The 23,058-nt window shown below is 37.9% G+C and overlaps 1 long non-coding RNA gene across 1 annotated transcript in view; it reads right to left on the bottom strand.

The window, feature by feature from the left end:
* The window catches only part of LOC141596983 (uncharacterized), a 29,069-nt gene extending 9,173 nt beyond the window's left edge, over nt 1-19,896 (bottom strand). Inside the window, exons 1-2 of the long non-coding RNA XR_012522653.1 lie at nt 19,672-19,896; nt 19,346-19,436 (exon numbers count right to left, since the gene is read on the bottom strand). This is a non-coding gene — a long non-coding RNA (uncharacterized LOC141596983). The remainder of the gene's footprint in view (nt 1-19,345; nt 19,437-19,671) is intronic.
* Nucleotides 19,897-23,058: the final 3,162 nt, after the last annotated feature.

Here is a 23,058-nt window from a genome sequence, read left to right as displayed (position 1 = left end):
TTAGCAACCTCCCATGTTCATGGTCGGTTTGGGGAGGCCCCCTTATTCGCGCTATCTTGTAAGTTTTCCGCTTTTACTCTCTTTCTCCTTTAGTTTGCATTTCCTTTCCATGTTTTGGTACAATGGGGGCATTGTACAGTTTGGTTTGGGGAGGTTATGCATCCATATCTGTGTCTGCATATTGTTTTTATTTGCATTTCAGTAATCACGTTTAATTTCCTGTTTGCATTGTTATTTAATTCAAAAAATTCCATAAAAATTGAAAAAATTGTCAAAAATTCAAAAATTTCACGTTTATTTTTGCATATAGGTTGAGTCGGAACGGTAGATTTCAATGATGATATTGCACTGCGTTTGTCTTTTTGCTTAAGCCTTGCATTGAACTGTTATCTTTTAGCATTGTCTTATTGCATAATCTACGAGTTTATGTTTAAATTTAGCTGAACGAATAGACTTGACCTGAAATTTTGGCAACCCACTTATAATTTCTAAGAACTAGAGCCTTATAAGCTGGTGTCATTTATGACCAGTTTCATGTAGGGTTGTGAGTAGTTACTCCTTGCATAACATGTATCATCAATTTGCACGTATATGAAATTCAATTGCTTTTTGCCTACATACATTCGGGATAGTGGTTGGTGTCACATGCAGGGAGGTGCTTACAAATTCCCTTTCTTTCGTTTTTACCCATAAACTCCACATTAGCCAAATTTGCCAGTTGACCCTTAGCTACATCCAAATTTAGCCTGCCTTGTCAAGCTAGTTTAGATTGTTTTCTCTGCGGTATATTGTCTATTATATCAAATTTTGGTTCATATCATATTGATTTGGAGTTGGTAATCTATGAAAGGAGAGGAGGATGATGAAAAGAAAAAAACGTGATGAAAAAAAAAAGAAATGAAAAAAAAAAGAAAAAAAAGAATTCGGAAAAAAAAAAGAAGAAACCGAAGGAATGAGAAAGAAGAAAAATTATGAAAAAAAGATGTTGTTTGGTTGACGGTTTCTACTCCTATGTTCTATCTTACATCATATGAGGAGTATGTTTGGTTCGGTTTGGTGAGTTTTATGCCAAGTGAAGGGCATGTGCTTATTTCATAATTGAGTTGAGAATTGGATATGTTTCATATGGTTCTGTTTAGGTACTAGCTTGATCACCTATACCTCCACATTCCCATAAATGTTTGCCTTTTCTTACCCATTGCCTCACTTTACCATATTTTTGTAAGCCCTCGGTTGTGACAGGACCTCGTTTGGTTGGAATGTGTGTACGGTAGCTAGAATTGTCTATCATATTAGTTGCATGCATGTTTATGTGGGTCGTAGTCTAGGTGAGCGACTTTTCTTATTTCTCTCTTACATATATATGTTCACCCTTTGCTTCATGAGAGAAGAGTGACCCGTGAGAGTCCATTATTAACGGTCTTGCAAGGTCGACGGTTCGGCTTTATTTATAAACATCTTATAACTCGTTTGCATTTGACTGTTTAGCTATAAGTGTTAGTTTGCTTGCATTAAATTGGCTTAAGTGGGCATTTGTAGCTAGCTCTGAGTTATTTTTCCGTTCCATTAGCATATAGTTTTTAGTTTACTCGGGGACGAGTAAAGGTTTGGTTTGGGGAGATTTGATACGTGCATTTTATATAGCCTTTTTAGCCTATTTTATGCACGTATTTCTATGCTTTTATCGTTGTTTTATGCTACGAAATGCCCCGAATATGCTACTTTGGGTTATTTTGTCTTATTTACAGGAATGAACCAGGAAGTAGCGAAATCGAGTCATTTACCGTCCGTTTAGCATGCATTTGGAGGAAGAGATGATTTGGAGCGGGAAATATTGCTGTCTTGGGATGCGTGAAGGTGTTTCGGGCGCTAAAAGGACAAGTCAAAGGCAAACTAACGAGAATTGTAGCTGTTGAAGTCAAGACCCACCTGATCGAGTGATTTATTACTCGATCGAGTGGTTTTAGGTGCAATAAATAGTCGATCGAGTTGCTTCCTTAGTCGATCGACTAGTCCCTTATGTGTAATCAGTCGATCGAGCACTATACATGGTCGATCGAAATGTTTCAAGTTTAGAGTTTGCTCGATCGAGTGATTTATCTACTCGATCGAGTGGATTATGCCATTGTTTGGGGGCTTTTTAAGCTTTAATTCGTTAATTAGGTTTAATCCTACTCCTAATTTCTTATAAATAGGAGTTAGGGATGTCATTTGTAAGGATCCGAAATCCAAGAATCCGGGATCAACATACGTTACTTTCCCCCGTCACTTTCCCTGTTGCTTTTGTTCTTTTAATTCCGGATTAATTTCAGTAATTCTTCTTCCCTTTTCTCTTTCCTTTTAATGTTTATTGTTATTATTTATTTTATTCTTGTTTCCCCCAATCCCATGTCTAGCTAATTCCCGCAGTATGTTAGGATTAGGGAAGCCGTGGTAGCGATGCTTTAATTGTATTAAATAGATTAGCCCTGCGATAAGAATTGTATTAGGCAATTTAATTGTTATCAGGTCGAATGAATGCATGCAGGAGACCATAAATTTAGTTAACCCCGACCTAGATCGAAAGATTGGAAGGGAAGGCTTGCTTAATTACAATAGGGTATTGCAGTGAGGGCGAAAGTTAAGTTGTTTACGCTCTAGGGCGGTTTAAGGACCGAAAGGTGACGACCATAGCTCTTCTTATCAATAGTCTAATCGTCTTAATATTCTCGATAGTATAAGATCCAATAGCTGCCACGGTGGACCGACTCCTAGCATACTCCTTCTCTCTTCTTAATTTCTCTTATTTTTCTCTCTCGCCTATTAGTTTAGTTCAACAAGCAATTCAACCCCCATTTGTGACATCAGACGGATAGAATAGACAAATAGATAGTACACCGCCTCCCTGTGGAGATCGACCCTACTTGCCGCTGACACGATTGCATAGAAGAGTAATCTAGGTATTTTATTTTTGGTGTAGAAACGACAGCATCACTACTGTCTTATGTTCATAAACCATTATGACCCTCCCTTTTGACAGGCATACCAAGAAAATTGTCACGACTTTTACGCCCTAGAAATAGTCCCATAAAGCACCATTTTATCCGTCCCAAAACTGAGCCCAACTCAGCCTGTCACGGCTCCCAAAACCGAGGCCAAAACAGCCCACACGGCCTCCATTTCGATCCCCAAAACAATCGGAAGGCGCACAAAAACTCGGTACCAAAACAGAGTTCAATCAATCCTAAACCAGTCCTAAACCGAGTCAAAACAGTCCCAAAAATGTCCCAAAGTACCTGCAAAGCGGACTTAAAAACAATCCTAATTTACTGCACAATACCACAACTAAACAAGATCCCAAATAGCATCCCAAAACAATCCCTACATGTCAGTATACACCGTCTCAAATATACCACTTACTAGCTAGCATCCCAAATGATCCCTAGAGGTCAGTATACACCGTCTCAATCATCTCCACATATCAGTATACACCGTCTCAACTATACAACTGACTAATTAACATCCATAATGATCCCTATATATAATTATACACCGTCTCAACTATAAAACAGACTAACCAGCTTTCAAAATACACAAATTTAACAAGTAATACTGAGTAACCTATCATTATTACCTTTTTCCGATTGAACTAGTCATTTATGACTAACAAATATTCTACCAGACCGTCTATTTTAGTACATACAACCGTCTTATAATAAACAAAGCTAAAAATATAAATTGGGTTTGTAAAAATACATAACGAAAATGAATTTTACTTACAACAGATTGACAGGAACGATGAAAGCAGCACTATGGAACGAAAATCATTGATAACGGATGACAAACGGAGTGGCAGGATCAATTTAAAAACAAAAAAAAAACCAAAAAAAATTGAAACAGGCGTAAAAGAAGAAAAAGGAAGGGAGAAGAAGAAATTATACGTGAGAAATGAGGGAGCAGCCTGCCTGCCTGCTATTTATTATACGTACGTTTCTTCGTCGTTAAGAAACTTCGATCGTTATTAAAATCGTTTCGAGTTAAATTTAACCGATTTAAGTAAAAGTTTCAGTAATAAAACGGAATCAATAATAAATAAATTTAATGAGTGAAAATAAAATAAACTCAGCTAGTTAACGTAAATAATACAATATCAGCTTGAATCGAAATTATTAGCGATTTTTACAAAACTAACGGATATTAATAAAAATTGCTAATTTAGTGAAATAAGCTCAAAATAGCTAATTGGACGGTTTTGTTCCCAAAATCCATCTCGGGTTCACTTAAAACAACTTGTTGGAGCTTGTGTCCTCCAGTTAGTGCGGATAACGTCATTGCACATACACTTGTACGGACAAGTGGGAGCTTGTTGGGGTTGGTGTCCTTAACAGTTAGTGCAAGGACTTATAAACCTCTAAAAGGATCAAAGGGCATACTTTGGTATTATTATCAGTTGATCCACGTTTATCAATAACGGTTGGCTTGCTAGATAAGTTTGACGTTATTGTCATACAGATGGCGGTGATCAACTAGTCCATAAAAGTCACACCTATAGGATACGTTCGAGAGATGTGACGGTATGAAAATACTGTCATGTAGATGCCAAAATTGACTAACCAGTTAGTCCGAGTTATTTGACTAGTAATTAGTCAAATATGTGATGTTGAGATATTATATTTAATACGGATTAAATATCATGGGCTAAGGCGAATTAACCAGTTAATTCGTAAAATTAAATATAAGCGATTTATATTTAAATGTATATTGAATATAATTATACAATACTGTTTTGTCGGACACGTATTAATAATTCAGCTAACCCGTATTATTAGTCGATGCCTTAATTTCCGATAACCGATAACGCTTTATAATCAGACCGTGTCATATACATTTAGGATTTCGGATCGTACCATGAGTTAAAAATAAGAGAAAGTGGAAAGCCCACTCTCCCCATGAGAAACTCACGGCCGAACCATACAAAGAGGGAGTCTCTCCTCTTTGTAACCTAATCGTCATTTGCCAAAAAAATTAGGGTTTTGGAGACACTTTCTCTCTCGAAACGAGATCTCACATCTCGAGAAAAACTCACATCAGTTCTCCCAATATTGCAAGGCAATCGGAGAACACTGTTCTAGCACAAGGGCATATCTCGGACAAGTCTTGGGTGCAACGATTAGGAGGAAATCTGCTTTGATTTCTCGTTTTTACGCCGCAATTTAAAGGACCCGAGGTTATTTCTTGTTCCTTATCGTTTCACTTGTATTTATGTTTTATGACAATAATCACATGTTTAAATTTACGTTATAGTCCTAAATTTAAAGGGTAGTATACGGATATTAACCCACAAGTGGTATCAGAGCGAGGCCACGTAAATTTTTCTATGTGTTTTTCATAAAACGTTTTTGAAACGATGATTTTGTGCTTCGAATTCCGTGCCATGTATACACGGCTGATTCGGGTCTAGTTTTTGTTGAAACCGTGACATGTTTTACACGGTTTTATCACCTTGTTTTCGATTTGTTTTATACATATTGTTGTTTTATACGGAGATTATAACAATATGTCAAGTTTTATCAAATTGTTAAATTTGTTTTGATGCGTTTTGATCAAAATTGAAATTGTTTCTGTCTCGAAAAACAGTTTTCACGAGGGTTTGGAGATTTTCAGAAAGTTTTGTACTCGATCGAACAAGATTTTAATCGATCGAGTGTTTTTTCTGTCTTGTTTTTGCTCGATCGAGTCCCTGTTGTACTCGATCGACCTGCTTCAAAACCTTTTGCTCGATCGAGTCCTTGCTATACTCGATCGACCTGAAAACCCCACGCTTTGCGATCGAGGAGTCCTCGTACTTTCGATCGAACAGATTGCTGATATAAGTCCTCGATCGACCACCAGTGTTGTCGATCGAGTACTCCTGATTAGCATACCCCTCGATCGACTTGCATTGATTCATCGATCGAGTTTTTAGTTCCTCGATCGAGCACTTATGTCCCTGGATCGAGGGATTTTGTCTTTAACAACTTTGAAAATTTGTTTCTTTTGATTTAAATTTTCTTTTGGCTTCAATATGTACTTTATACGGATATAGTACACTCGCTTAATAGTGAATCGGTTCACTCACGTACCATATAGTTGTTTTAAAGCGTCTTTAAAATGACGGATTGTAATGGATTAAAATTAAATGATAGAAGCGGTTTTATCACATGAATTTTAATCATTAAAAGGTGGTTTGGATAAATTTAACATAATTACGGAATTATGTCACGAATGAATTTGTTTTTAGTTGATGCATTTTTATTTATCGTTAATTTTTGAATGCCGTGAATGCCATTTTATTACGTATTTAATTTTTACAATCGGTTGTAACTTAGTGTGGCCTTAGTAGAACGTGTTACCGTAATGATGGAACACGGTCTTGGTTGTATTTTGAGATCTTGTATCTCCGTTTTGGATTTTTCACTTGTAATTACAGTTTTAATTAGAATGTAAATAGGTTTATATTTGTAATTTTAAATTGTAATTTTTGAGAAGACCAAAGATGGAGACCGGATGCTCACTCCCGCTACTTGGATCAAGATGGAACATCAAGACAAGCTTCTCGGGTCCAACGGTGGATTCCAAAGTTGTTTTATGTTTTATTTTACTAGGATAGGCCACACTAGGAAATTTTTTATTTACGTATCGCATTCCTTTATTTATTTTTATGCAACGATAATATGCATCATATTCCGCCTAAAAACCAAACCACCTATAAATTATTGCATGAAAACTGACACATATAGAGGTCACGAGTTAGTTTTCATTGACATTCTCATGTCACACGTTTCAAGCCATCATCCAAATAAATTCATTCACGACAGACGCTAGTTATTCGTTCACTTAAAATGAATTATAATTTTGTTGATGGGATCTTCCTCGTATAAACTAAAATTGAGAACGGTCTTTATAGGTCAAACTCCAATGAGTCCCTTCTTCGTCGGTAGGCATACTATGACCCCTTCTACGTCGGGTAAGTTGGAACCGATTGACCTATTTTATCTCAACACTTGTGGTCACTGCACGATCCTGTGACTATGGTGGACTATAGATAGGATTTACGGAAATCTATCGACCAAGAGTTCTTCCGGAAGAATTAGCTAAACAGTTGGCTTATCAATTTACAGAAATTGAGTCTTGGGATCACTTGTATCATTCTTGAGGGAGATCAATTATGCAAGTGCGAGAGTCTACATGTTTAAAATGAATTTTAAAATAGACTTAAATCACCTCGATGAGTTGCTTATTTCGTTTTGTTTTTCTTTCTTTTTCAGTGTAGATCACGTTTTTAAACTGCTAAACATCAAATGGCTGGTTCTACTGATAACCCAATGCCAAGTGCCACATTGGACCGTGAGTCCTGGCTTAGGATCTTCATGAATCAGATGAATCAGTCTACTCGACTGAAGAATGATGGATCCAACTTCGCGGACTGGGAGGCAGCATTACGGAATGTCACTGCTGCTGGCCGACGGGAAGCTCAAATATCTATTAGAGCCCATCCCGGCAAACCCAGGTCCCACGGCTAGAGCTGCTGAAATCACCAAGTTTAATGATTTCTGTATGGAAGCGGGTGCGATTAAAAACGTACTCATTTTTGCAATGGAACCCAATTTGCAGAAACGCTTCATAGCCCATGGTGCAAACAAGATTTTCACCACGCTCACTAAGGAATTCTCGAAAGCACCGAGAATCGTGACCTATGAGCATACCACTCGCTTCTTTGATGCGAGACTCCAGAAGGGCCAACCGGTTAGCCCACACATTCTCAGCATGATTGAGAATGTCGAGAACCGAGACCTTTAATCGTAACATCAGCGAGAATATTGTTATCGACCGTATTCTTCACTCACTCCACGATGGTTATTCGCAATTCAGGGCGAATTACTATATGAATGATTTGAAGAAAACTCCGCATGAATCGCACTCCTTCTCGCATGGGACCGAGAAGGACATGAAGTTCGATGGGAGTTCGAAACAGGATGTTCTCGTTGTGTCAAACAAAGGAAAAGGTAAGGGCAAAGCTCAAACAAACCTAACGAGGTAAGGCGAAGTTCAAGAAGTCGGGTTCAGGTAAGAGTGGTCCTGGTGAGGCGAGCAACTCATCGGGCATGACAAAGAGCAAGAGTGAAAACATGGAATGCCACCATTGCCACAAGATTGGGCATTGAGACGCACATGTCCTGTTTATCATGAGGACTTAAAGGCAGGTCGTGTTAAACCCGCTTGGTATGTCTTCTCTCTCTTCTACTTTTATTCATATGATTGAGATTAACCACGCAAGTTACGGAACTTGGGTACTTGATACTTTAGTTGTGGTTCTCATCTCGTGTAATCATGTGCGGGGCTCAAACATCGAACCCCTCGTAAAGGGTGAGGTGGACCTGCGTGTTGGGAATGGAGCAAGAGTAGCTGCCATCTCCAAGGGGACATATGTGATCCAGCTTCCAAGCGGATTTGAGTTGTCATTATATGACTGCTATTATGTACCTAGTCTTTCCAAAAACATTATTTCAGTTTCTGCGCTTGATAAACTTGGTTTTTCATTTGTAATAGAAAACAATGCTTGCATTTTCTCATTACACGATATGATTTACTGACAAAGCGATCTCCATGAACGGAATATATGTTTTAGATCGGATCACCACGGAAATATTACACGTAATGAATAAAAAGTTAAAGGTTGGTGACAAAGATCAAACGTATCTATGGCACTGCCGTATGGGACACATTAATGAGAAACGCGTAAAACAGCTCATCAAACATGGAGCTATCTCGGCCTTTGATTTTCAATCATTTGGCACGTGTGAATCATGTCTCATCGGTAAAATGACTCGTATTTCCTTCAAAGGTGTTGGAATGCGCGCTGCTGACCTATTAGGACTCATACACACGGATGTATGTGGACCTATGTCAATCACCGCACGAGAAGGCTATAGGTATTTCATCACTTTCACGGACGATTTAAGTAGATATGGCTATGTCTACTTAATGAAGCATAAAAGTGAATCCTTTGAGAAATTCAAAGAATACCAGAATAGGGTGCAGAACCTATTGGGTAGAAAGATTAAAACACTACGTTCAGATCGTGGTGGCGAGTATCTTTCTCACGAGTTTGATCATCACCTCAAAGACTGTGGGATTGCCCTACGATTAACTCCACCGAACACCTCGGTTGAATGGTGTGTCCGAACGGAGAAATCGAACACTACTTGATATGGTTCGATCCATGATGAGTCACACGATATTACCTGATTCATTATGGGGTTATGCTCTTATGTCACCGCTCTAATACTCAATCAAGTCCGTCTAAAGTGTTGACAAGACTCCATATGAACTATGGAAGGGAACGGTCCCTAACTTGTCCTTTATACGGGTTTGGGGCTGCGAGGCTTATGTCAAGTGGAGACACGAGGATAAGCTCGGCCCGCGATCGGTCAAGACATACTTTATAGGTTATCCTAAAGGAACACTTGGTCATTACTTCTATTCGCCAACCGAACAACGCGTTTTTGTTGCGGCTAGTGCGACATTCTTAGAGAAGGAATTTCTCGAGAATGCAAAGAGTGATAGAACCTTCGACCTGTCGGAGATTCCAGAACCAAACACCGAGCAACCATTGGAGGAACCTGTTCCTTCAATCCCTACGCGTGAATATTCCCGAGGAACCTAGGAGGTCGGGAAGAGTCTCTATTCCTCCGGACGGATACATTGGTATGGTCGAGGAACATGACATAGATGACGTTCTACTCTTAACGAGTAGTGAACCCGCAACCTATAAAGGTGCCATGATAAGTTCGACTCAAAGTCTGTGGCTTGAGGCCATGCAATCCGAGATGGACTCCATGTATGAGAACAACGTACGGGATCTTGTTGACTTACCTGCTAAGGTTCGTCCCCTTCAATGCAAATGGCTTTACAAGATAAAGCATTCTGTGGAAGGTCGGAAGATATCTACAAAGCACGACTAGTTGCTAAAGGTTTCACCCAAGTGCCAGGTTTGCACTACGATGAGATTTTTGCACCCGTAGTTATGCTGCGTTCCATTCGGATTATCTTAGCGATCGCCGCTTTTCATGACTATGAAATTTGGCAAATGGATGTGAAAACCGCCTTCTTAAACGGCTTTTTGGAGGAAGAGTTGTACATGGTACAACCCGAAGGTTTCATCGATCCTAAACATCCTAAGAAAGTGTGCAAGCTTAAGCGTTCCATTTATGGACTTAAGCAAGCATCAAGGAGTTGGAATCATCGCTTCGACCAAGTGATAAAAGACAATGGATTTACTCGATCGGTCGAGGAACCATGTCTATATATCAAGTCGAGTGGGAGCAAGATTGTCTTCGTAATATTGTATGTTGACGACATACTCCTGATTGGGAATGACATACCTCTCTTAACTTCGGTGAAAGTATGGTTGAAAAACCATTTCCAGATGAAAGATCTGGGAGAGGCACAAAGAATTCTTGGCATCCGTATCTATCGAGATAGATCACGACGGATGTTATCTCTCAGTCAGGAGTCTTACATAGACAAAGTCCTAGAGAGATTCAGCATGACTAACTCCAAGAAGGGGTTCCTTCCTATGGCTCCGGGGTGCATTTGAGCAAGTCTCGGCACCGAGACACCGGAAGAAAAAGAGCGCATGACACGGATTCCTTATGCTTCGGCTATAGGATCAATCATGTATGCCATGATATGCACACGTCCGGACGTGGCATATGCATTGAGTATGACAAGTCGATTCCAACAGCAACCAGGTGAACCACATTGGTTGGCTGTCAAGAACATTCTTAAGTACCTACGGAGGACTAAAGATTGGGCATTGACTTATGGAGGCTCTCAAACGCTATGCGCAACCGATTCTGCAGATGCTAGCTTCCAAACGGATCGAGACGACTCGAAATCTCGGTCCGGATTCGTTTTTACTCTTAATGGCGTTGCAATCCGAAGAGTTCGAAACAAACTGTTACAGCAGATTCTACGACTGAGTCCGAGTACTATGCCGCGTCTGAAGCAACAAAGGAAGCGATATGGATGCGTCAATTCTTACATGGACTATCTGTAGTGCCTAGTTCGAATGACCCGATCACCATCTATTGTGACAATAGTGGTGCCATCTTCCAAGCTAAGGAGCCAAAGTCTAGTAACAAATCTAGACATGTACAACGGAAAGCTCATCTAATCCGGGATTACGTGGAGCAAAAGGAAGTAGTGATAGAAAAGATTGCTACAGATGATAACATAGCAGATCCTCTCACTAAAGCATTACGACAAGATAAGCATGAAGGGCACGTAAATTCCATGGGAATCAAACGTGTTCCTGAGTTGTAGTACTCTTTTATGGATCAGATTCATTCTCCTTTGTACTCTATACGACATCATCGTTTTGATATTTTATATATATATTTTGTTTTTTCATGTGGAATTGTACGACAATTTTGAACACCACAAAGTGAACTGAACAAACATCATATCTTTTTCAGTCCTTAATTGCCCACATGAGCTGATAACTCTGGCAATTATTTTGTGACGTTGGTTGATGGTGGGTTCAACGAGCCATAAGTCAACCGGTTGACCACCAATCACGAGGCGATTTATACGGATATTTCGTAGGACACAATTGTGACATCGACGTGGAGTCCTAAATGTTTTATAACATTCGTTGCCCGGTCGTGGATAGGACTTCCATGGTGATCCTAAGAGTCGATTCTTTGACTATCGACTGTCTCTTGAGACTAAGGCAGATTTTGGGTGACTTTGGTTTCTTTCTCACGGTCATCCGTAACAGGGGGCCAAGTAGATTTTTTCCGGGTCATTTCATGCTGTGCTTAGATCGGAAGGAGTCGAGTTGAAGGAAATATTCAGCCTTTATCAGTGCTCGATATTTCTCGGGGCCACTCGAGGAGTCAGAATCGAAATGCATGGCCATGCTCGGATACGGATTCGTTTTATCGCTTAAGTTACTCTCTAGTCGGGAAACCACTCATGATACTGAGATCGATTGTAAAATACGACCTTTGCGGATCCGGATCTGCAAATTGTTTTACATTGAGTGGGAGAAATTTTAAATGAATATGAGAATCGGTTATCGCACATACACTTGTTCGGACAAGTGGGAGTTTGTTGGAGCTTGTGTCCTCCAGTTAGTGCGGATAACGTCATTGCACATACACTTGTACGGACAAGTGGGAGCTTGTTGGGGTTGGTGTCCTTAACAGTTAGTGCAAGGACTTATAAACCTCTAAAAGGATCAAAGGGCATACTTTGGTATTATTATCAGTTGATCCACGTTTATCAATAACGGTTGGCTTGCTAGATAAGTTTGACGTTATTGTCATACAGATGGCGGTGATCAACTGGTCCCTAAAAGTCACACCTATAGGATACGTTCGAGAGATGTGACGGTATGAAAATACTTGTCATGTAGATGCCAAAATTGACTAACCAAGAAGTCCGAGTTATTTGACTAGTAATTAGTCAAATATGTGATGTTGAGATATTATATTTAATACGGATTAAATATCATGGGCTAAGGCGAATTAACCAGTTAATTCGTAAAATTAAATATAAGCGATTTATATTTAAATGTATACGGATATTAACCCACACAACTTTCATAAGGACTCGTAAAGAAACGGAAATTATTAAATAAATAAACTCGAACTAATTTCAATAAACTCAAACTAACTTTAAATAAACTTATTAATGATTATTAAAATTAACGTATCGAATTATGATGAAATTAATTAATTAGCTAAGCATATATATATAAATCGTTAAATGATGTAATTAAATTCAAAATAGCAATTAAAAGAATTTTATCCAGCTTAATAAAATACGGGGTGTTACAATCACCCCATCTTTTAAAAAGTTTCGTCCTCGAAACTTGAAAGTATAAATGAAAGGTTATAAAAATAAAACTGGAATTGGAATCGGTAACCAAAACATTTTAAAGGTTATTTATCGTAAGAATCGAAATTCTTTCAAGAACTTCAACTAAAATTTTCCGACAGAACCAGACTTTCATCAGAGGAACGGAAGTGTTCTCGTTACGTATTCAAGAACATCACATTCCAAATCAAAGATAAGGTCAAAAGGCAAATCATTTGTATAAATCAAAAATCAAAATACCTTCAAAAACATTAATGAAAAGTTTTCAAATGTATAAGTCTCATTCATGGAACGAAATTGCCCTTGTCGTGCACACAAGAACGCTAACCTTCCAAGTCAAAGACAAATTTAAAACCGAAAATCACTCGTCGACAAGAGTAGAACAAGTTACTAAACATTTCTAATAACGAGTTCTAACATCCGATCAACGTTAAAATCAAAAGAAAAGGTAATTTACCCAAATTTTCTTTTGCAAAAAGCCAAAATAGAAATAAAGGTTTCACTTTTAAACCCAATTGGGGGTCAAATCCCTGAAAGTGTAACATTAAACTTTGACAAAAGCATCATAATTAGATCAAAGTGAATAGAAATTGGATAAAATTTACAAAAATCTCAGGTTTAGCAACTCAAAACTATGATAAAGAAGTCTATACTCAAAGAGCAATTAGAGAATTAAATCGAATTTTCATTTTTTCAAATCTTTACAAGTAGGGAAAATTTTGTAATAGTAACATAAAATTTTAGCAACGAACCAAAAATGGTAGCTTGAAATATTTAGAAATTGTACAAAAAGGAAAGTAACTTAGATAGCATAAAAACAAAGTATGTTAAGAGAGCTCAAACTTAAGCCACAAGAGAGCTATAATGAATTTCAAAGGGTAAAAATTGAAGTCAAAATTATAAGGATGTCAAAGATAGAGTTTCACAAGCTACGAGTGTCAAACTTAAAGGAGGAGCAAGATGAAGTGAGGAAATGAGGTATGAACGGTAACACTTATGATCAAGGAGAAAGGGAATTTAGACACAAGGAAACGCCAGACACTCTTATCTCAAACAACAACATCACTCAAAACGGTTCCGAAAACTTCCTAACAACAAAACTCATAACCACATCACTCCCAAGGGTTTCCTCAATCGCTTATGTTACCTCATCCTAATCTATTCCCTGAAACAAGGTACTCCATTATAAGTGTGATCTCATCGCTCCAAATCCTCAAACATCCAGAAACAACTTTCACAAGCCTAAGGTCAAGGTTTCCAACAAAGCTATATTCGTATCCAACTAGTGTCAACTATGGATTCCTCCAAAAAGGTAAACCTTCAATCAAGAATCCAAATACCAAGCTCTAAACTCCAAGAGAACGTTTCTCTAATATTCCACAAGGCTCTCATTTCAAAACAAGGTAGTATCATATCAATCCCAAAATCTGAAAAATCAATAGGATCTCAAGTTTCTCTATCCTTTTACTTATCAAGGATTCCCAAAAGCGGAACTACACTCAGCTACACTCAGCTACGACATCATCCCATCATCTCAAGTACTCAATGCGACCTCAAGGTCTATACAACTATAGGGTTAACAAATTCTTCTCAATACTAAGTCTCTCTCAACTCAAGAACTCTCAAGAGCCAACTAATAATCCCACATTAGCTTTTCTCATATGGTCATACCCATTATCAAACTCTCATGTCCAAAGTGATTATGGAAGCCAATCACAACTCGACTTACTTAGTCAATCCTATATCCTCAAACCCACCATTCAGTTTCATCCATTTTAAGTCAAAAGTACTAAGCACTAATATCCCAAACATAAACAACAATGCCATGTTCCATAACTTTAATCACATAGGCAACTCATTCCTAACACAAAGAATCCACCAATCGATTATACTTACTTTGTCAAGGAACTAGGTATAAGAATCACTAAGTATGTCTCATCACCTTACCTAAGTCTTTCTAACATCACGACTTCTCAAAGCCAGGGTTAAGGGTCAGACACAAACAATCATCTCAAAAGAAAGAGTACTATAAAAAAGGCGTTAAGGAAGGGTAAGCAAGGAACAAAGAACAAGTTAGGAGTACAAGACTAGCTTTTAAAGTAAAACAGAAGGGAGTTTAGAAGGAGGATAAGCACCAAGAGATTAAGAATAAGACGAGATACAAAAAGAACGAGGAACATCTTCAAAGAAGTAGAAGCACTCTTCAAAGGTTGAACAAATCTTCAATCCTCAGCAATAGGCACTAAATCTTGATCTTCGTAAAATATAAGTGTCCTTTCAATGGAACGGAGATACTCTTGGCGATCACTCAAGAATATCAATATTCCAATTCAAAGACATAAAAAAATACATTTTTACACCAACAAATGATAAAACTAATTATCAGACGTCTCCAATAACAAGCTTTAACACTAATTGACGTTAAAACCAGTGAAAAACATTAAAATATTCTCAAAACCTTTAGTTCAAAAATTTCTTTATAATAAGGGTAATAACTCCATTAGCTATAGATAAGCTCACGGTCATTGATCTAAGAACGCAACAATTATTAAATGACAATCAACAAACAGGTTAGTACCTAACAAAGAGCAAACACAAAGAGACTACAACATAAGATCCTAAATCTACCCATCTTACCCATCTCTCAAGTTTATTATTTTAAGGTCAAGTTATTTATATTGGGGTGCACAAACGTGCGTCGGGAGCAAATATGCTCTGATACCAACTGTGACACCCTCATTTATTGCGGAAAAGTAAACACGTAATTCTAGAATAAAACCGCATGGATATGTTTGTAATAGGTTCATTTGGGTAAAAACTGTAATTTTTAAAACTCGAACTCGTTATAAAGATATCCAAATTGGAAGGTGTCAAACATACAAGGTCTAACTAGAAGTTTCATAACATAACCATCGCTAAAGTCGCGAATAGCAAATTATACAACTAAATGTAAAGAGGGAGACATATGTCCCTAAAATGTATGTGACATAAAAAGGGTTTAAGGGTCACCATAAAATAAAGCCAATCTAGGTCCCAAGGTTACTTTGCTCGCTAGCTCGTCCATGTACCCCATATATGCATCACCTACCATCATTCGCATTTTATACAAATACGAAAGCCACGATCAGTGGGGAGTAACTCCGAGTTCTCCCAGCCACGAAATGTCATAATTAATATAACATGTAAACATAAGAATATGAATACGAATCACACACTGCCTTAGCATATAGATGCTAAGGCAATCGTGCTTATCATGTGAACAACAATATAACGCCACATAGTCCTAGCATGTGAATACTAGACCGACTCATACTACACTATCATGTGAATCACATAACATCCAGGAATCCAAACTCTATCAACCATAGCCGGCTTGCATCTCACCATCTATGATTCATAGAATCATCAAACAAGAAAGGGCAATATATCAAAGACATGCATAAGTTCTTAGTACCGTCAATAGTCACTTTGTAACTCGAGTCTATACCACGAGGTAGGGAAGGTAATCGAACCGGTATCTTGGCTCATCGGTTACTATTAAGAAAACATGGCCAAGAGACAACACAACCCTAGCCTAAAATCACAAGAGACCTAGACATGCGGATACACACCACCGCACCCAAGACCCACAACTTTTTTAAAACAAAGTGAAGTGAGTACCCTAAGGACACCACCGAAGGGTTGGCTAGTACTTAACTGACCCCATACTATCAAAATAAGTACCCGAGGTCATGCCCCAACTTGGATAAACATCCACTAGTCAGGAACACAAAGGCTATCAAGCAGTGAACATATACTCGTCAGAGACTATAAAGACCTATCTATGATGAAGGCCGAAATACTCACCTAGGACCTAGTCCCAGCTAGTCCCAGCTTGAATATTTTAGCCCACACCACACAAGACTCACCACACAAGTCAAGTAAGACACCCACTTAACCTTAAGAGGGCAAAAAGTCCTACTTATCAACATAAATTCTAGCAGTCTATCATGTGAAAGGCTTATAATATCTATTTACAAAGATACAATCCCAACAGAATCCTCAATATCAATAATAATCCAAATTCCAAATAACCGACAATACCATAATCTATGAGAACAAGCTAAAATGGCAAAGACAAGAAGATCAAGTATAAGGCAACCAATTCATCCAACAACCAACATGTGAAATGATAATTACGAATATCAAGGCATAACATAAAACCTCCAATAACAACTAATCTTACCTCAAAGACAAACCCTCGACCCGAGTCCCGCGATGGGTCATCGGTCAAATCGAGGCTGACTGGTTTAAACCTAGTTTGACCAAACTCGTTCGGTCAATCTGGCCCAGCTCAGAGTCTTGGCCTACTTTGGCCCAAATTACAAATTTTATCGCTATATTATTCTCACGCTATTTCCAATTTAAATCATGTGAAAAATGAAAGTAAAACATTATCAATCACCTAAACACTTAACAAACAACAAGCACCACATTTACTACTAATGTGACATTAATTCGTCGAGTAACTCGGAATAGTTACCTTAAGCTAGCAAAGAGACAAGCAATAAACTTGAGAAAGCTTCTAAAACCCAAAATTACTCTTCATCTTCAACCACATATGAGTCACCTAAAATAATTATGTGAAGGGACGATATTAACGAATTATCGTTATATAAAATATGAGACGGAAATTAATTTAAATCAAAACATGTAAACATATTCATTAGCTACTGTCTTATGTTCATAAACCATTATGACCCTCCCTTTTGACAGGCATACCAAGAAAATTGTCACGACTTTTACGCCCTAGAAATAGTCCCATAAAGCACCATTTTATCCGTCCCAAAACCGAGCCCAACTCACTGTCACGCTCCCAAAACCGAGGCCAAAACAGCCCACACGGCCTCCATTTCGACTGTCCCAAAACAAATAAGGTCGGCTGCACAAAAACCGGTACCAAAACAGTTCAATCAATCCTAAACCAGTCCTAAACCGAGTCAAAACAGTCCCCAAAATGTCCCAAAGTACTGCAAAGCGGACTTAAAAACAGTCTAATTTACTTTTGCACAATACCACAACTAAACAAGATCCCAAATAGCATCCCAAAACAATCCCTACATGTCAGTATACACCGTCTCAAATATACCACTTACTAGCTAGCATCCCAAATGATCCCTAGAGGTCAGTATACACCGTCTCAATCATCTCCACATATCAGTATACACCGTCTCAACTATACAACTGACTAATTAACATCCATAATGATCCCTATATAATAATTATACACCGTCTCAACTATAAAACAGACTAACCAGCTTTCAAAATACACAAATTTAACAAGTAATACTGAGTAACCTATCATTATTACCTTTTTCCGATTGAACTAGTCATTTATGACTAACAAATATTCTACCAGACCGTCTATTTTAGTACATACAACCGTCTTATAATAAACAAAGCTAAAAATATAAATTGGGTTTGTAAAAATACATAACGAAAATGAATTTTACTTACAACGGATTGACAGGAACGATGAAAGCAGCACTATGGAACGAAAATCATTGATAACGGATGACAAACGGAGTGGCAGGATCAATTTAAAAACAAAAAAAAAAAACAAAAAAAAATTGAAACAGGCGTAAAAGAAGAAAAAGGAAGGGAGAAGAAGAAATTATATGTGAGAAATGAGGGAGCAGCCTGCCTGCCTGCTATTTATTATACGTACGTTTCTTCGTCGTTAAGAAACTTCGATCGTTATTAAAATCGTTTCGAGTTAAATTTAACCGATTTAAGTAAAAGTTTCAGTAATAAAACGGAATCAATAATAAATAAATTTAATGAGTGAAAATAAAATAAACTCAGCTAGTTAACGTAAATAATACAATATCAGCTTGAATCGAAATTATTAGCGATTTTTACAAAACTAACGGATATTAATAAAAATTGCTAATTTAGTGAAATAAGCTCAAAATAGCTAATTGGACGGTTTTGTTCCCAAAATCCATCTCGGGTTCACTTAAAACAACTTTCATAAGGACTCGTAAAGAAACGGAAATTGTTAAATAAATAAACTCGAACTAATTTCAATAAACTCAAACTAACTTTAAATAAACTTATTAATGATTATTAAAATTAACGTATCGAATTATGATGAAATTAATTAATTAGCTAAGCATATATATATAAATCGTTAAATGATGTAATTAAATTCAAAATAGCAATTAAAAGAATTTTATCCAGCTTAATAAAATACGGGGTGTTACAGGATGGGTATCCTATACTTAGGACGGGAAATCGGGACGCCTAATCAAATCATGACACTTCTAGCATTGCTAAAAAAATGTTTACAGCAAGTCTAGAAGAGTGGCTGATTGTAAGTCGCCTTATGTGCCGAACCAAACTGACCGTGATTCTTGTGATAATACAATAACTCATGACATTAAGATATGATTCCAACCTGCAATTATACTTGTATGAGCTGGCTGATTGGAAGTCTAGAAGAGCTTGCTCACTCGAGTGCACAAAATTAGCCAAGGTATGATTCCAACCTGCAATTATACTTGTGTGAGCACATTTTCAGTTTTCGGTAAATATTCGTATAAGCACAGCTCACCAATAACAAACCCAATTTGTAATTACCAAGTTTTATAAACCATAAATTTTTATTAGAATTCATAGCTAAAGATCAAACTTTTTTTATTATAATCTTATGATTTCTCATAAAACTACTTAAATCTTTACAATTGAACAGATTGAAAGATTAAAATAAGAATTGACGCTAACCTTTTTTCTATGATAAACGGAAATCCGTTGTTGGGAAGCGTCGTCGACGAGAATCTAGGTGGCAGAAGCGGTGGAGGAAGTGGCGGCCGACGGTGGAAGTGGAGGCCGACTGTTTGTGGTGGGAGGTAATCAAATTCAGGTGTTTGCAATGGGAGGCGATCGAAATTACTGTTGAATTGTTTGTTCTAGGTATAGAGATAATAAAGCACGCTTGGATTGGTTTAATTAATCGGTTAAATACGTTAAGCACCGTACTTTAGTTCGCACTTTGACCCCCGACCCTATATATATATATATATATATATATATATATATATATATATATATATATATATAATGGAGGAAAATCTGATACCATCCACACGACGCCTATAATTACTCTCATATTCCTTCCTAAACACAAATTTTTACTTCCCCATATATACACTACCTCCCTCACGTCACAATCATCATAATCATCACTCTCAAAATTTTTAATTTCTCAAAACTCTCAAACACTCAACCTCACCATCAATCATCATCATGTCTCCACCCACAACCCGACTCAACTCGCCCTCAACTTGGTCATCTATTAAGACCGGGTCACCCAAACCTCCATGCAATACATCCGATCAACCCAAAACTACTCCCTCGCCTCAAACAACTTCAAAACCAACCAATCTCGATCATAACCGGGGTGAAGCTAGTATCAAGGGAAAACGACGAAAGCTTAATAAAGTTAAAAATTTGGTGTTGAGGACTCGGTTGAAGAGGTGGAAGTCATGGTTAACCGTGATGGTCATCAAAGGACCTTGTTTAGGGAACATATGCCGAATGCTACGGCTATGGGTATTGACAATGTTTGGTGTTGATCATTTGCATGATTACGCATTATGGTTTTCTGTATGAGCGGAAGTGTTGATGATGGATGGGAACGGATATGGAAACACATGTGTGATCATGTGGTGAGTTTGACGTGGTATGGCATGATGTCCGGAAATGGGAATGTTTATCATGGTCGAGTCACATTTCGAGTAATTTGGCATTTATTGATTGTTTTCTGGAGTCCGCATATTCGTGATTGATGTATGTGCATTAATGTATGAGATTTGATGTGATATAGATACGTAGTAACAATAGAGTTATACCCCATGATAGATACGTATACATATAACCAACATGAAGGAGAGTTATTTATGGGATTATAGATTGGAACCGTGGGTTTGACCTAACACTTGACTTTTGGGAGGCTTGTAGATGGGGGATTAGAGTAATGGAATTATAACTATACGAGATTTGATTACGGATTTGCAATGAGTGTGAGAGAGTATTGAACCTGGATCATAGCCATTTATAGAATTTAGTAATGATCATATGAGATCACATCATGAGGTTTGACAGTTGAACTTCGAGAAGAAGTTCTCTTTTAGGGGGAGTGAATGTAACAATTCAGAAAGCTAGTAAAGAGAAAGTACAGATTGTGAGAAAGTATGAGATTTAAACAAAGAACTTTGGGATGAATGTGATGATTATAAAAGACGTATACAGTAAACGAGAATATGAGACGAGAGAGAATGCATAATAATTAGAGATGAGACTGGAGAAAAAGAGAGATTGAGGTGAACTTCGGGGACGAAGTTCCTTTTAAAGGGGGGAGATTGTAATACCTCGTAAATTTTAGAGCGAGTACTCGGTCGACTGGCCGAGTACTCGACCGAGTAAACCTCACTCGACCGAGTGAGGGACTGAGTCTGCAAATTTGTTAAAACTCTTGATCGTAGGTCACTTGACCGAGAGGAGCCTCACTCGACCGAGTGCTAGGGAACCGCTGAGTTTTCACGCGTGGGCTTTTCTATTGATGGGCCTTGACATATATATACCCTATTTTATGATTTTTCCCATTTTCAAACCATATTTCCTTCTCTTTAAACCCCTCATACCTTTCTCTACAATACCTTGTTCTCTAAATCCTAGATCTACAATTATGGGTGAAGAATTTGGAAATTTCATGCACATATTCTTGGTCCTTATCACTTGGTGAGTATTATACTATCTTTTTCCCTTTAATTTGGATAATTCGTTTTAAGACTCAAACCCTAGAATTTGGAGGATTTTCATGGGTAATGTTAATAAGTGTTTTAATTAGTGTTAGGAGTAATTAATGGGTAATAAAGAAGGGTTAATTAGTTGTATTATTTGTTGTAGAATGTTTTGTGATAGTTGTTATGGAATTATGTAGGAAGAGACGGTTTTATGATATAGATGCTTGGTGTTTTCAGATTGGGTATGGAGTATACTAAAAGGTAGGTTAATCCTACTCGGTTTCAATAATGTGGTCATTTCACATGTTATTGTTAATGTTGTAATTAGTGTCACATAATTAGATTAATTGCATTATAACATGTTTAGTGGGTAATAACATCATTAAGGAGATAAGTATGTCGGTTGAATTGCATTATAACATGATATTGGTTAAGATGACTTGATAAGTCGGTAATTGGCATATTGTGTGGTATCTTGGATTATTGTATTTGTCATGTATATTGGAGAATATGACGGTTTGATTGTTTGGTGGTGTTACTTGGTTATTGGGGAGACGTAAGACGGTTAGGAGACCGTCTTATGCTTAACTCACCTTTTGGAGCTTACCAGTCCAAGAGGGATGTGCACATTAATGGTGTGAGTTACGGAGAGACTCCTGTGGTTGAGACACGACGTCGGGCCGGGGATCCAGTTGACTTCCGGACCCGGTACGTCTTAGCATGTCCAGGTAACTGTTTGTGGTTGTTGGTATGTCTAGGCGTGTCCCGTTACCAGTGTGGTTGTCGGTATATTTGGGCGTGTCCCGGTGCCGTGGTGGTAGTTGTTTGATAGCATGTCATTCATATCATAGTCATATTCACTCACTTGTGTCGTGTCACCCTTTATTTATTGAAACTGACGTTTGTGTGTCTGTGTAATTCTCACCTATTTCTGGGGTGGCTTATGTCGATCCATATGATATTTCCGATCATATGGGGAGCATGTTAAGTACAGATTTTGCTTGTTGACGTGATCGGGATTTGGGTCGCGTCTTGGACTCGGAGTCGAGTAGTATTGTATAGATGGCATAGATGGTAGTCGACTTGTAATTTGTATAGTTTACATTTAGCATTTGTTTATGGTTATGTAATCCACTAAACTCTTTATTTATATAAGATGTTTCTTGATTTTATCTCCGATTTATCGCCTCGGGAAACCGAGATGCTAACATCTTCTAATTACCTTGATCGGGTAAGAAGGGGGTGTTACACTAGTGGACTTGGCCAAGGAGGCTAAAGAAAAGGGCGCTGAAAAGAGAAAGGCTGAGAGTAAGAGTGGCAATCAGTCAAGCCACAAGAGAGACAATTATAATCAGGCTAGGACCTT

The sequence above is a fragment of the Silene latifolia genome, chromosome 8 (assembly GCF_048544455.1).
Source record: "Silene latifolia isolate original U9 population chromosome 8, ASM4854445v1, whole genome shotgun sequence".
NCBI lineage: Eukaryota > Viridiplantae > Streptophyta > Magnoliopsida > Caryophyllales > Caryophyllaceae > Silene > Silene latifolia.
This window is presented reverse-complemented; position numbering and strand designations above follow the sequence as displayed.